Source organism: Lycium ferocissimum, chromosome 6 (assembly GCF_029784015.1).
Source record: "Lycium ferocissimum isolate CSIRO_LF1 chromosome 6, AGI_CSIRO_Lferr_CH_V1, whole genome shotgun sequence".
NCBI lineage: Eukaryota > Viridiplantae > Streptophyta > Magnoliopsida > Solanales > Solanaceae > Lycium > Lycium ferocissimum.
In genome coordinates this window covers 67,047,617-67,058,646 of record NC_081347.1, presented here as the reverse complement: position 1 = coordinate 67,058,646, position 11,030 = coordinate 67,047,617, and the positions used below count along the sequence as shown (strand labels likewise).

General features: G+C 32.3%; 1 long non-coding RNA gene and 1 other non-coding gene across 2 annotated transcripts; both read right to left on the bottom strand.

The window, feature by feature from the left end:
• Nucleotides 1–4,696: 4,696 nt before the first annotated feature.
• On the bottom strand, nt 4,697–4,768 carry TRNAW-CCA (transfer RNA tryptophan (anticodon CCA)). Its single transcript has one exon. It is a non-coding gene; the product is annotated as a tRNA-Trp (tRNA).
• Nucleotides 4,769–9,667: 4,899 nt separating this feature from the next.
• Nucleotides 9,668–10,649, bottom strand: LOC132060940 (uncharacterized). The gene is made up of 4 exons (XR_009416068.1): nt 10,575–10,649; nt 10,345–10,443; nt 10,160–10,258; nt 9,668–10,086 (listed from the first exon to the last, which is right to left on the bottom strand). It is a non-coding gene; the product is annotated as an uncharacterized LOC132060940 (long non-coding RNA).
• Between the last annotated feature and the right edge of the window lie 381 nt (nt 10,650–11,030).

Here is an 11,030-nt window from a genome sequence, read left to right as displayed (position 1 = left end):
GAGTTTTGCCCTTGTCTTTGATTACACTGAGCAGCCCTGTGACCAAGTCTCCCACAGAAGAAACAAGGTCCATTGAACTTTTGGATTTGGCTCTCCGGCTTATTGAAGTGATTCTTCTTCTTTTCATTTCCCTTTTTCGGGACTTTCTTCTGTTTGCCTTTGAACCTGTCTTTCACAACAGTACTAGAAGTTTCCATAAGGTTAGCTTTAGGAGAATTAAGGGAAAGAGCTTCCATTTTATCTTTGAGACGGTTTGCCTCCTCGAGTCCTCCTCATGGGGATCGATCGGTTCACGAAGAGTTAATTCCTTCTTCTTATGCTTCAATTGGTTCCTGTAATCACTCCAAGAAGGTGAGAATTTCTCAAGCAAAACATTAGCCTGAAAAACCTCACACATATTCATGCCCTCAGTCAGAACAGCTGTAGTCAAGTTCTCATACTCATGAACTTGTTCCATAATTGGCTTATTGTCAACCATCTGGAACTTAATCCACTGGCCAACAACATACTTTTTCTTCCCTACATCATCAGCACCATATTTTTTTTTTCCAAACTGTCCCATATTTCCTTACCAGATTTGTTAGTAACAAATGAATCAAACAGAGGGTTAGTCATGTGGTTCAGCAGATGTCCTCTAACCGTTTTGTTATCTTTTACAAATTTCTTTTTAGCAAAGATCATCAATAACGAATAACGTGACGTTAAAGAACCACCAGTGGTGTTAGAAACATCAGTAACAACGTTTGGAACATCAACAGGTGGTTCGTCAAACAAAACACAGTTAACTTCTAACTGTTCAAAGAAAATCAAAGAAGAATTTGTGTTTTTTTTTGTGTATCTCACCAAGGCAGACCTAAAAAATATATAGGTATAGAAAATGACCGTTCAGATAAAAGGAAATAAATCAGCCAACGGTTATGAGCATAATGGCTGAATAATTATATAGGTTACAAATCTGAATAATCAATTTCCTGGGATGAATTTGGACACATGAAGGTAAGGATGTATTTGGACAATTTCGGATAAGCCCAAAGTATCAAAAAATAATAGTTTGCAAAACCAGATTTAAATTGGGCCTCGCGCGCGCGCGGGGGGGGGGGGGAATTCACACACTCTTTCCTACTGAGCCCAATTCTCATGTGCGCGAGGGCCATCTCTTGTTCTAGCCCATTTACTAACCCAACAACACACAATTCAATATAAGGATGAAAGAAAGGCTTTCCTCCACCTATGTGGGACATTTGCACTTTATAGAGGAGTAAAGATGAGTAAGGAAAAAGGAACCACAAAGAAACTTTGGCTCTGCATTACCAACATAGAATTGACTAGAATAGCAATCCATAACTTTCACAGTTATAATTATAACAGAGAAAGGACTCCGAAGGCAGTTTTTATTTCCAAGAAATATATGTTACTATTTATTAGTGTTATAATTATAGCAAATAAAGGATTCCTAGGGAAATTTTTTATTTCGCCAATAATAACGGTAGTTATTTTTGCAAAACATATATATCATTAGTTTTAAATATAATTACAACTTTATCCAACTTAAAACACACTTACAAGAGGATTAAAAAGAATGACATTTGCTAAAGTGCTCCGTGATTCAGCCTTAGCAACATAGGTCTTTCAAAGGTAGTTGATTAAGTTGAGATAGAATAAATCGTGATCTCTAGAATGTGAGGGTGCAAGGTTAATTTCAACTGCCGTTTACCAGATTCATAGAATGACTTTCTAGCTGGCGATGTGCCTCATATATTCAGAATGGAGTCGGGGACACTCAAGCCAGGAAACTCATCCGCACAATGCTTCGGCTTACCAACGCAATGTTACAAATTCTCATTAAAATAAAAGGAAATAGGAAGAAACTTAAATTTGACTACCATTATTAGTAATTATGTTAGATCAAATCTTGAGTATTGTTCGGTTTATTCTCAATTATATCCAATTGTTGTTTATCGAATGCTTATGATGACTTTATGGGATAGAGTCGGCGTCGGCGGTACTACGCTCGAAAACTCATCTGCACAATGCTTCTCGGACGCAGTGTGAACAAATTTTCATTAAAATAAAAAGGAAAAAGGAAGAAACATAAATTTGACTACTATTATCGATAATTACCTAGGATCAAACCTTGAGTATGTTCGGTTTTATTCTCAGTATTTAAGGTAGGACATATGAATTTAAAAAAAAAATTAGTCAACTTTAAAAAAAAAAATCATGTAATTAAGAAGATTAAATTAACTCTAGCATGACTGATATTTTATTTAACATGCAACAATAGTTTGATAGAATACCTGTAAATTAAACAATTCAATATAAGAGATTAGACCAAAGGTATTAAAATTGAATCATGCACACAACATTACATACTAACCCTCATTAATAAAAAACGTGATACATGCATGAGTGTTTTGGAGAAATTAACCAAAAAAATATATATATATTGTGAAAGTGGGTTGAAGTGACATATCTTAGCTTGATGGCTCGATGAAGATTCAAGATAATTTTCCTTGAGTGATTAATGTAAAAAATATCGAACTTGTCACAATTAATTATAGAATAATGATCTTAATCATCTCTTTGAATAACTGAAACTTAACAATTCAGCTCACCTGTTAGTATAGAATTTTTTTTGCAATAATGTAACTCAATAAATACAACTCTTTCCGGAAAGATTAAAGTATGAAAATGGAAAATAGATTTTGTAAGTAGGTTGAAGTCACATACCTTGACGGCTTGATAATGATTCAAGCAAATTTTCCTTGAGTAACTGTTCTAAAATCTGTCAAACTTGTCATTAATAACAAATTAATTATCATAATCAATTTCTTTGAATAATGATATACAATTTCATCTTAACTATTAGTATGGAAAAATACTATGCAATAACGAAACTGGACAGTTAATATATCCAATCTTAGATTCTAAAACCTTAAATATAATACTATTACGTTTTATTTAATCTTCTGGAGAACAATCAATATTTTTTTTTTTTTGTTTAACAATCAATATTTTATAGTCCTTCCAAACAATATATATATATATATATATATATATATATATATATATAGGAAGAGTTTTGGCCGGCTTAAAGACTCCGACAAACTGAATCTACGGAGGGATATCTTTCCTTCTACTAACTATCTTTTTTATACATATCATTTGAATGCTAAAAAATTGCATTACTTGAAAACTTACATGTAATAGGCTTTGTAATCGACTTGGAAACAATTGATGTTGAATAAAACGATTGTGACATACAAGAATATATAAAAGGGCAAAGGAATGTTGATCCAGTAGGAAGGAGTGTATATAAGGTAAATTAACTAATTTTTAAACCCTAAATAACTCTAAATTTTAGGACTTGTCATATAGTCAAATAAGAAAAGATTTAATAACAAAAATTTTAATTAAATTTAAAGTCATAAATATAAAAAAATAGTAAAATTACAATTTTATCTATTGTAGAGTCTTTTAATGAAAAGCAAAAAGTTCAATCAACATTTCTAAGACCCTTCGTGCTTTTAATATAGTATAGATTATAAATTAATAAGTTGGTGAATTACAAACCAATGACAATTTTTAGTTTAATTTAGAGTCCAAATCATTATGCAGCTTCTTTAGTTGTTGTCATGTTTTAGAAGGACCTTTTCCGGCCGCAATTTTTTTGCGGAAAATATGTAAAAATGAGTAATTTTATTGTTACCCCAAAAAAAAAAAAAAAAAAAAAAAAGACTTTACTAGGTAGGTCATATAACTTGGATGACACATATAAATAATTAACTCTTCCTTGCGAGGTTTGGTTCTACACGAGGTTTACACGAGTTAGCCTAACTTATCATTTCAGGAACAACAACAACATACCAATGAAATCCCACAATGTGTTATTACAGTTTCAAGAAATATAAACTAAGAAGAAAAAAAACTCGCCGATGAACGATAATTGTGAATAGAATCATTTTTCTGTTGCACTGATGATATCAATTGGTAATATTGCTCCTTAATTTTTATTTTTTTTAAACATACATTTATACTTTTTGTGGTTCGTTAGTAGCAACATTATTTGTATATGAAAAACGCTAGCATAGAGCATCATTCATATCAGTCAGTTGAATATATCAGCTTAATTAGCTATAAAAATCCTTTCATTGCTCGTCAACATTGTTTTAATTCTGCTTTGTCTACAGAGACTCAGAGAGTATGTTCATGTGAGTGTCTCTTTTGGCCAATGTAAGCCTAATATTGCCAAAACTAACGTGTTGTTTACTTTAATTAAAAACAGTTCTGAGACTTACGAAATATTTTATGTATCTATACTGGCCGTTTTATGAAAAATTACGACAATCTGGGGTTTTCGTACTTTGTCCCTTTGTGCTGATCTTTAAATTTTGTCCGTCAAGGTAAATTCCTTTTTTGCGGCGCATAAATTTATATTTTCCAAACATAATATCCCAAAAGTTATTCCCGCACCCTTATAGAACTTATGCTTAGTTAGACATAAGTTCGAGTGCTAAGGGCAAAAATTAAAGACCAGTCCATTTGAAGGTCGAACCGTGCAATTTCTTCTACAGTCTGTTCTAAAATTACTTATGTTTTTCCTCATTAAATTCTATTCTTCCCTCTCAAAAAATCAGTTAATAAAAAAGTAAAGTAAAGAGAATTAAAAAAGTGGAACCGTATGAATCGGGGGACTTGAACCCGACGTGAATCGAACACGCAACCTTCTGATCTGGAGTCAGACGCGCTACCATTGCGCCACGGATCCGGTTGGTGATAGCTACTTCCAAAATAAATACCATATAATATACTCCCTCTATTTCAATTTATGTGATCCTTTTCAGAGTAAGGGTCAAAGTTATAAAACAAACTTTATAACTTTGACCTTAAATTTTGACATATATTTTTCAAGTTAGTAAAAAAAAAAAAAATTATATATTTTGAAACTACATAAAAAGTACTATAAGTCATGATAATTTAATTCAAATAATTTAGCAAAAATTTAAGGAAAACGTGGTCAATGAACTGCCTCGAAGACTCTCCAAATAGTAATAGGTTCATATAAATTGAAACAGAGGGAGTAAGTATATTCTCTCTGTATGGTGAAGGAACAAGGATTTTTCGTTTATAGGTTTTGAATCGTTTACTTACTGAATTCCAAATAGATTATTTGTAAATATTAAATAAAATTTTAACACAAATGCAGAAATTGAGCCAAAGTTATTGAGTTCTGCCTAACTCGTAATTTGCACGGTGGTTCCGCCCCTGTCTCCGTTCAAAGAAGAATGTAATCCTTATTAGCATGTATTTCTCACTTAACACTTAATGCCAAGCTATTGTAGTCTAGTAATACATGTAAGATTACAAGTTTTTAAATTCTTCTAATTACACAAATATTATAATATACTTAATGACAGGTAAGAGTCTATTTTTCTTTTTTTAAACTTCATATGCAGTCAAGTTATGTCAAACTTCTTTTGTTTAAAAAAGAAAAGTTATGCCATATGCATATATATTGAAATAGAGGAGTATTTTCTTTTACTTGTTTTAGTACTGTTGATTCTAGTTTGCCAGATGAACAAAAACCGCAGTAGTAGCAACCGTATATGAGCTTGAAAACACACAGTAGAATTTAAGATGAAAGCACAATTCTTAATTAGTTTCAAGCATAGTGAATACTATGTTATTTACAACACTAAATATTTCATAAAATTATTTGGACGAATATCACTTAAGAGATCGATGTCGTGTGGTTGTTCACAGATTTTTGGTTACTTAATTACTTGTCCAAAGAATATAAATTGACAAATAGCATGACTATAAACTAGCTTTGGACAAATCATGTCCTGAATCCTTTCTATAAACATGACATGTCTCATGGTTTGTGACACTTGTTGAATTCTTAAAAGGAGAGTCACTCACCAAAATGGCCAACTGATTGTTACGACCCAAATGCATACACTGTGATATGGCACTCAATAATTCACTATCTGCCAGGTGAACTGTCAAAATCAACCAAGAGAAAAGCTGTGCAATATGTCTCAACAATCTCCTAATATAGATTTATACGAAAATCTTAATATATAGCCAGGGTGGCTCAACGAATCTCGTGGCCTAAGTCTAAAACATATTGAGAGGCCCTTAAATCTACTTTAAAAAATTTGTACACTAATAAAAAATGTTTTCTAAACAACAAATTAATCATTTAAGACAAAAAATAGTGAATTTCCAAAACAAAAAAAAATAAAAAAATAAAGAAGAAGAGCACAAAGAATAACGTGATAGATTATCAGATGTTGAGATCTGAAATCAAAGTGAAAATTTTAATTTGGCTATCATAACAAGCAAAAGAAGAAAAGAAATGAAGTTTAAATTTTAAATATTGACAGTATAAAAGATATTTACATAAATTTGGGGCCTTCAAATTTTGGGAGCCTTAGACAATGACCTCACTGGCTTAGCCTTACAGCCGCCCCTGTATATAGCGGGATCTAGAAAGTGATACAGATTAAACAGGAGAACAACCCAAAGTCCATAAAATATTATCAAATAGCATCTACAACATCTGAAAACGCAACATGCCAATAACTGAAATAGAAAGTTGAAGGATAGAATAGAAATGTCACCACGATCTGAATGCAGTTGGCTCACCTCAACTAAAGTCTGAACTTGCTTGGAACGAAAATCATTGTGGCCTTTTTGTACATCTTATAGTAGAATATGTACTAGAGGAATGATATCTGGTGAGCGCCTAAGCTTAATGAATTTTGGACTCGCTCCAACTTTTACCTTTCGAAGCAAATCTTTCAAATAATGCATGAAAGTAATTAACATTAATATAGAATATACGATACAATATGATAAACATGTAAGATAAGTAGCAAGTAAATATCCTTCAACTTAATCTAAAATACCCACCACATCAAAATATATATGTAATTTGACTAAACTACTCCTAATTAATTAGATATTGGAATTTAATCACTTAACACTGAATAAGGGTAATTTTGAAAGAATAAAATTAATTGTTTCTTGATATGGTAAGTGAACACTCTTTTTAAACCAAAAGAAAAAGGGTGAATTACACTTTTAACTTTGTCGGATGATATAAATATCATACTATGTGACCTCGTAAAGATGAACCAAACTAATGCAAGAAAATTATTATAAAGACCAAACAAAACCAACAGTTTGGCCTGCCACCGAAATTTATTAAAATATATATTAATTACTTTTCCTCCTCCTTTTTTTTTTATTTTTTTATTTTTTTTACTTCGACACCTTTTCAAAAAATGACTATCCGAACGTCTATGTATCCTTGATATATTGGGCCTACATTATTGTACAATAAGCTCTCCAAATATCGGGTGTTCTATATAAAATATTAATTTTGAATCTTGACACTATTAATCGTTGGTCAAAGTATGGAAAAAACACTAAGTTTTTTCAAAAAAAAAAAAAAAAAGTTTACCAAATTTTTTTTCTTCAAAGCTAGTAAGAAATACCGCGATAAAAAAAAAAAAAATTCTTTAGCGTAGTAAATTAATATTTTTTGACGCCGATGTATATGACTATATGTAACTTTTTTTTTTGTTGGGATATTTTGGTTCACTTGATTTTTACTATTTGAGTCATTTTGGTTTACCCCAAAATGAACTATACACTTGTGATGAAACGAGAAAGATAAATCAAACTTTAGATAGATCAAGATCTTAGCAGAATAATAACAGGAAAACAAAAAGAAAAATTAAAAAGAATAAAAGGTGCACCGTCAAAAAATCTATATGTGTTCTCAATATTTTTGATTCTCAAAAGAAAATATACCCATTTATTTGTTCAATAAAAAAAAAAAAAAAAAAAAAAGGAGGAAAAGTAATTAATAAGAAGAAGAAAATGAAGGAATGGTTGAAGATGCTATTAATTTGATAGCAAAGAAGAGACAAAGTCTGACAAAATAAGTAGGCCTCATTCACTAAAGCTCAATTAAATTTCGTAATTCGCTGAATACTTAATATAATTTTTTTTTTTTTGCGACTTTTTATTTTTTCTCATATGTTAGGACCACTAGATCGATTAATCCATGTCCATTATCGTTGTAGGGTCATGTCTTTGATACTTGTAAATTGCTTCAATAATTTTAACTGCTCCCACATTTTTTTACTCCATTTCTAATTGGCACTTTAATGCATGTGCCAACTTGAAATGATTAATATTGTTCCATCATTTGGCCGGTGCTAATAATGATTTTTCACCAAATATTAAAACCTACTTCCATTTTTCCTATTCCTTGTTACCGCCACCGTACCACAACAAAGTATTACTCTAAGTCAAGTACAAATTGTACTCTCCGTATGAAACTAAACACTTAAAAATAAGCTTAAAATATTTATCTATTGTAACAAAGCTATTTCTAATGAAAAATATTTTACATCATGCTAAACATGGTATGATTAACATATAGAAAGTGTAATTTATTATGTGGTTTGATACCATATATGTGTATTTTCTAGGCTTTGATATAAGCTGTAAGATAAAAAAGATGCTCATCATTACGATTGTCAAGTAGTTCATGTCAGGTTCGGAAAATGAAAGATATTAAAAGATACATGGAATCACAATGTTGAAATTGTATCAATTAATTGGTAACCAACAATATCGAAGATCACATGAAGAACATACAAGTTAATCCCGTCGGAATATATGATAAAATTGAAATAATACATTGAAGATTATCTCCACAAATAATTTAAATTATAATTATTATTTTTTACCAAGAAAATACATTTTTTTAAAGAAAAAGAAGAAGGCATCTTCATGTGTCTATTGGAAGTAAATATCTCAAAAGGTCACTCAACTTTGAAAAATTATGTAGAAAAGTCATTGAATTTTGCTACATATCAATAAAATCACTCAACATTAGCTTACTCTCACAAAATCACTCAACTTATCATAAAAAAAATCTGACATGGAAATATTAATTAATTTTTTTATGCCATATAGACATGAACCCACAAATAAAATAAATTCATATCTTAATACCCCCAACACCCACCCTCCAGTCCGGAACCAAAGTGACCCCAAAAAAAACATTTTGAACCAAAATACCCCAACAAAAAAAAAATGTTACAAAACTACCTTTAGCGCAGTAAAATACTGCGCTAAAGCATTTAACGGTAACACCCACCCACGAGTCCGGAACCAAAATGACCCCAAAAAAAACATTTTGAACCAAAATACCCCAACAAAAAAAAAATGTTACAAAACTACCTTTAGCGCAGTAAAATACTGCGATAAAGCACTTAACCATAAAGGCCCCGTTAAATACTGCGCTAAAGGAATTTTTCTCTCACCTATAGCACAGTAAAAAACTGCGCTATAGGACACCACCATTTTCCAAAAACAGCCTCTTATTACATTTTCAATATTAATCATGCTTTGAGACTCCGGAACTTCAATATTTTATATAAAACCCTACTTATATTTGTACAATTAATAAGATAGGCTCAATACATCAAGAATACGCAAAACTTTGGATTGTCGTTTTAGTGGTTGAAAAGTACTTGAAGTCTTTTTTTGTTTGAAGACTTGTAGTTATTAGCTTTACGTTATTTATCTTTTAGGGTTTCGTCTTATTTTTAAATTAATGCTTAACTTTATTTCAAATGTGTCACGTTTTTTTTTATTATCAATTTAGGATGTGAAACTATAAACAATAATAAAGACTAAGATAATATTTATAAATATGCAAAAAATATATAATATTTATGTTAAATTGTACAACACTAATGTATATACACTATCGAGGATGGGTCCCACATGTAGTATGCGGAGACTATCCCTAGGCCTAAGGCTCATACCATCCCCACCGCCCTCGCCATCGTCTCCATCGCCCTTTTTCCTCTTAATAACCGGGCGCTCCAAGTCATGATCATCTCCTCTTCCCCTGGCCCGTGCGCCCTTGACTAGAATGTGCTTCTTCTTGGGATCTGGTCCCGCTAGCACGGGCAGAACCTCATCATGACCTGGGTCTGGAAACTCGGACTCTTCCTCGTCGGGAGTCGCCACCGCAGGCGCCGAAGGATGAACCTGAAAAGTATATAAATATTAGTACCATTTCTTATTTATATTGAATACATTAACGTTTGTTGAATAATCAAACTTGTGTGTCAACGGGCGCCTGAGTAGGCTCCTAAGATGGGTCTGTAGGCTCCTGAGATGGGTCTGGTGGTGAATATAAGGTAGTCTCCTGGACGAGATGCTGTTCGAAGTCCAACTAAAGGTTATAAAAATTAAATAAATATTTACCTTATATTGAATAAAATTAATTTTAAGTAAAAAACTTACATGCGCCTCGGTAGTCTCATGAGAAGACACCTCTGCCTCGGCAAGCTGATGAGAATGCTCCTGCATGGGTCGCTCCTGTGGACCCACTGGCGCCGAATCCTAAAATACGAAAAAAAAAAAACGAAATAATAAGTAACATACATATTTAAAATAAGTACTTTAAATAATCAAATATGTATATTAAATATTGACCTTATATTGAATAAAACAAATTTTAATAAAAAGCTTACCTGTGGCTCGGCAGTCACATGGGAAGACACCGCTGGCTCGGCAGACCCATGAGAAAACGCACGAGCGGGTGGCTCGTGGACCCCGCGCCAAATCGTAAAATATAAAATATTACTAAATAATGAGTAACATATATATTTAAAATAAATAATTTAAATGAACAAATAAGTATTTTAAATACTAACCGGGATCAAAAACTCATCGAAGTCAAGAATCCTTGCTCCCTCTAAAGTCCTCACAGGCCACTCATCAGCTAATGAAGAGCGTAACGCCGCCTAATCAACGTTATCACGCTCCTCCATGTATGCATTCTGGCTCGGCTGTGATGAAGACCAGGTATCTCAGCAAGTAAGAGCGTTGGCGTAAACGTAGGTGAGTCCCCAGTGAAGCCGCCACCACCGGGAACCGCCGTGCGGATGGACTAGACCGGGAACGCCCTCTGGAATGGGATCGGCCTC